At 30.9% G+C, this 5365-nt stretch overlaps 1 long non-coding RNA gene across 3 annotated transcripts; it reads right to left on the bottom strand.

Annotated features, from left to right (window-relative positions):
* Positions 1-415: 415 nt before the first annotated feature.
* Positions 416-4452, bottom strand: LOC112028310 (uncharacterized). 3 transcript variants are annotated; one of them, XR_010628957.1, is made up of 5 exons: positions 4131-4452; positions 2380-2449; positions 2116-2225; positions 1439-1563; positions 418-828 (listed from the first exon to the last, which is right to left on the bottom strand). It is a non-coding gene; the product is annotated as an uncharacterized LOC112028310 (long non-coding RNA). The 3 variants fall into 3 exon arrangements; XR_010628955.1 differs by having other exon boundaries at positions 416-1563; XR_010628956.1 differs by having other exon boundaries at positions 416-1563; positions 2150-2225.
* Positions 4453-5365: the final 913 nt, after the last annotated feature.

Genomic DNA, 5365 nt, shown 5'->3' with positions numbered 1-5365 from the left:
ATATATATATATTTTTTTTTTTTTTTGATAAATAAAAAAAAATCTATGTATATATAGGCTTTTATAAATAATTAAAAAATTCAAAGGAAAACTAGATAAACAACAATGGTAAGTTACATATGTTTTTGAGGGTCAAAACATAGTTGCAGAAGCACCCTAAGTAGCACCCTAAGTATGTCTTACAACCATAATACCATACCTATTTCCTTTTTCAAACAAACACCAAAAACAAACAAACAAAAAAAGAATTTTACCATATGGTTAACAAGAACTATAAATGAGTAATCGTTGCCTTGAATCATTGGGATATAACTCAGAATAGAATGTCACCCAGCCATCAAGTCTAGATTTTCTAATATAGCCACAGCACATGCTCCCCACCCCCACCCCCCCCAATATCCAATATATATATAATGCATAAGAATCATGCACCTTCAAATGACAATCAATAGCAACTACAAGTACATATTTTAATCTAATAAACTAAGAATTATTCCAAACACTTCTAGAACATTTTCATCTATCAAAAACCCAGGAGAACTGCTTCCATGTTCTTTTTTTTTTTTTTTTTGGGTGAGGAAATGAGTATTCAAATTAATCATAACCAAACATAAACCTATGCTTTAACTTACCAATAAATTATCAGTTCCTTCATTATGCCCAAAAATCTCCCCAATTAATAGTTCTCGTTCAGTGGGGCCACCATACTCCAAACATTTTTTTAATAACGTTTGATGCAAATTTATGCTGGCTCAGTTGTACAATATGTCCTGACAACTTGCTTATAATTTGGCTTCTTTCATGAGGCTTTCTCCTCTCCAGTACATGCTGATGTAAATCAATAAAACCATTGCATAACCATCCAGCAAATGACCCAGGAAATATACAAGATAAGGGGTAAAAGAATTTCAGGCACACACAATTTAAAGAGTAAAGTACATCCCAGAAAGTCAAATGGCAAGAAGCATTTTTCATTACATTCGCCTATAAAATAAGGAATACCTAAACCAATACAAGCATCTCAACAATTGCACTAAAAAGGGTCCTTGCATAAGTAAAATAGCTGCAAGAATATCTACTTTAACTATTCCAATTCAAATTGCCAATATATTTTATTTTCCAAATTCATAGGAATCAACTATTCTCTACTTCATGAATATAATATTTTTGGCATCAATATCAAGCATTACTCCTTTTTTGTAATTTTAAATTTCCTTGTTAGCCTCAATCAGCAAAGATGCTCTCTCTATTAAGATGTGAGAACAAATGTGTTGCTTGATCATCATGCATGCATGTAAACATTCATATATCCATCCATGAATTAACTAATAAAAATATAATTGTATCTCTGTTTTTAATGAAAAACATTATAATGGCACCATGTCTGAAGTTTATTTGATTCTTTGAAAGTGTGACCATGACTAGAAATCTAACATACCTTCTTTGTCTTTGCAGACGTAAGAGAGAGAGAAAGAAGTGACAGAGAGACAAAGGGAGAGAGCTTATCGCAAATTAAAAGTTCACTACTTGCACATCCAAGCACCAAAAAGAAAATTTCCACACCTGTCAACATGTCATTAGTGGGACTCTTAACATGCACTCAAAGTTACAAAACAAAAAATAGAACTCTTCACTACAAAGAGGCAAGAGGTTAAGGTTACCAATCAAAATGGATTTCAAAATTTGAAATTCCAATCAGAAGGCTTAGGAAAAAAGTGAGATCAATGCTACCATGGATTCCACTATAAGTGGCCAGGCTTCATTAATTGTACTTATACTATTGGGATAATTAATTCAACAGATATCTATAACCTATGTCGAAGCTAATAATATGAGGTCCTTAGCTTCCCATCCAATCCAATTGTTCTGAGACAATGTACATATTAAAAATAGCAAGAAAAATTAAAGAAATATTTACACATTCACTTCAGTAAAATTTTGATACATGAACCATATTGTTTTGAAAATCAAAATGCACAAGATTGAAAATAATGATAAAGTCATTGAAGACCGCAACTAGCACAGTAGTTTTGAGAGACAGAAAGAGATGTGTAGGTTATGTCAAAGAATCAAAGGTAGAAGATAAGTGTGTGTGAGAAAGAGAAGTGGTCATACGTGTTCCCTATGGCCCTAGAGACCTAGGACCTACCTCATTTGCCAATCTTTTCTAATCAACTATTTTGTCTTTGTATTTATCTGAGAGCTTCTCTTCCACACCTGTGCTCCTGTGAGACAAGCAAGATTAAGAGGAAAGTTAATAATAAGAAAGAAGGTACAATTACAAACACTAAATCCAGAACTGATTTCACAAACTGAATGTGATAATTGATGTTCACATTATTGTACGACACAAGCTCAAATCTAGGGGAAAAAGTTTACCATCCCCAAGATAGATGAACTTTCTCTTACCCTCCACAGGCTCAGCTTGGATTCTTTCAATTATAATACCCTAGTGTCACACAAAACCCAATTAGCCAAAATTCAGAAAAATATAAATTTATAAACTCACAAACATAGACAACCACATAGTCAATGGCTAGAGAAATTTTTACATCAATATACTATACGTGGGGTCACAAAGAAAACTAAAACCTGTTCCAATACATATTCTCTATAAAAAAATTATATTATTCTACATACTTTTGCAACAATCAAGAATGAAAGGGAATAATAAGGTGGGTCATCGGTCACACATTTGGACAAAAGAAAAATGTTTGTTTATATTATGTGGAACTGTGAATTCAGCAAGGTGGGTTCCCTAGCTTTTATTGTTAGTTTAGATTATTAGAATTTTCAGTCTCATACTAGCTTCTTTGTTCACACCTGTTCTGTTTCAAGTCCGCTCCAAAACAATTTTATCAAAAAAAAAAAAAAAAAATTAGGCACAATTCTGAACAGGTGAAAAAACACGTCTAAATCACTAACAATGGCTCCTCTACTTACAAATTATGGTTCAAGAGATTAATACACAGATTTCATGGACAATGAAAATACGGTAATCACTAAGTAATCACATCACAACTCACAAGTGGACTAATCCAAATGTGGTAGAGCCTAGGCAAAGTACATGGACCAAATTATTTTCAACTTTTTTCAGATGCAAAATTCTTTACTAGTAATCTAGTATAGCACACTGCAATCGAATGCACCGAAAGTTAATCGAAATAATCCCTAGATATAAATATATATATATATATATATTCTTGAATTTTGGGTCCAAATCAAATTGACCCCCTTGATCTTTTAATTTGAAATTATAAGCTCTTAAATTTCGAGAATTGTCCAATTATTTATTTATCTTTTTCTAAAGGAAGAAATGTCCAAATTGATCCTTTTGTAATTCTGTTATCATTTCGTTGGTCCATTGGACAGAAAATAATATCACATACATGCATTTTAATTGAAAAAAAAATTGAAAAATTGAAAAAATTTTAATTAAAATTCAATAAAAAATCATTTTTATTTATTTTTTCTTCTTCCTCTATTATAATTTTAAAAGTACCCGATCTACAATGTAGTTGAGACATCCCAAATGACAACATCTATAATGATCTAACCTCTTTAATTTTTAGATGTGTGCATGTCTAATTTCTATGCATGATTAGACTATTCATGAACTTGTACGAGGCTATTCTATAACATGCAAGAAGCAAACAAGTCCAAATGGAAACTAACTAGACATTAGATCTAAGAACCTTCTTCAGTAAGACTGTTTTCTCACACCAGTGCAACAGGTATAGCAAGAGGCAGTAAGATTGGTGTTCAGTTTTCCCCACAAACACAAAGAAAAAAAATTTCTCCTCCATGCCAAACTTTTAGAGAAAGCTGTATTGCCATGATATAGCTGATGGAACCTAAACAAATTATTTTAACAGGAACATGTACATGAAAAATAAGATCTTTCTTACTTTTTTTTTTTTTTTTTAAATTATAAAACGTGGAAGTCCTATAAACTAGAACCCACCAGATGAGAAAGAATCATAGCATGTCAACAAAGACCCTGTCTCTTATTTCACAACTCACAAAGAACTCATATTTTTCATTTCATGGTATTCGAATACCATCAAATGAAAAATAAAGTAAATTATATAAAAAACAAAAAAAAAATTTAAAAGAGAAAAAGCACATACAGTGTTAAGAAAAGCAAGGAAGGTGTTGAGTTCAGGCGAAGCGGAGAGGACGCGGTGGAGGGAGAGCATGGCGACAAAACCCAAATCAAAAGGCTCAGAAGACGAAGGGACCATACGGAGCATGTACTCCACGGCGGAGAATCTAAAGGCGACACGGACGCAGTTGAACGCAAGGAAGAGGCCATTGGATCTAAGCGTCTGTGTGTGTGTGTGTGTGTGTGTGTGAGAGAGAGAGAGATGGGGAGAACGGCTGAAGTGAAATGTAGAGAAGAAAAGAAAAGAATGAGAGTGAGGGCGTGAGGCGGCTGAAGTGAAATGTAGAGACTAGGGTTTTTTTTTTTTTTTTATGTTTTAAGTTGATGTATAAAACGACGTAGTTTTGTAGGAGAGAAAAAGATAAAATATTAAAATGCTTTTAGCCAGGTTCGAACCTAGGCCAAGTATAGTCACACGTGTGTCATACCAGACTAGTGCCACACATGCTGAAATACTTTGTACATATTTATATTTAATACATATTAATCGGTTTGATAGAAACTTCAAAAATGAAAATAAAGGGCTGTTCTGAAGGTTCGAACCTTGGACATGAAGTTGAAAAACAAACGTGCTTACCACTAAGGCAACATACATATTCCGATTGCATTTTACCTATAACAATATATATAGTGCTTATAATAATAATAATAATAATAATTTTTGGTCTTTTTCTTAGTCATCGAGGATATTTTAGTCATTTTTAAGTTTTTGGAGTATTTTGGTTGTTATAATTTACTAATTAATAACATTATAATTAATACTTCCAATTATGTAAATATATTTTAATACTACAAATTAATTGAGTATAATTTAATAATTAATAAGAGTTAATATAATACTTCAAATTAATAAAATATAATTTAACACTACAAATTAATAAAATGAAATATATTATTTAATAAAAATATATTTTAATAATTCAAATTAACAAAATTTAATTGAATTTAATACTTCAAACTAATTTAATATATTTTAATAATTCAAATTAACAAAATTTAATTGAATTTAATACTTCAAACTAATTTAATATATTTTAATTTAATAATTCAAATTAATAAAATATAATTCATCACTACAAATTACTAAAATATAATGATAACTAAAAAAAAAATTTAAGATGAGATTGGAGGACCAAAAAATTATAATATAATTTAATATAACTTTGGAATAACTCAAATACCCCTCAAACTAAAAGAATG

Source organism: Quercus suber, unplaced genomic scaffold, assembly GCF_002906115.3.
Source record: "Quercus suber isolate HL8 unplaced genomic scaffold, Cork oak 2.0 scaffold_75, whole genome shotgun sequence".
Lineage (NCBI taxonomy): Eukaryota > Viridiplantae > Streptophyta > Magnoliopsida > Fagales > Fagaceae > Quercus > Quercus suber.
Note: the sequence above shows the minus strand (reverse complement) of the source record. Positions and strands in the feature narration are given on the sequence as shown.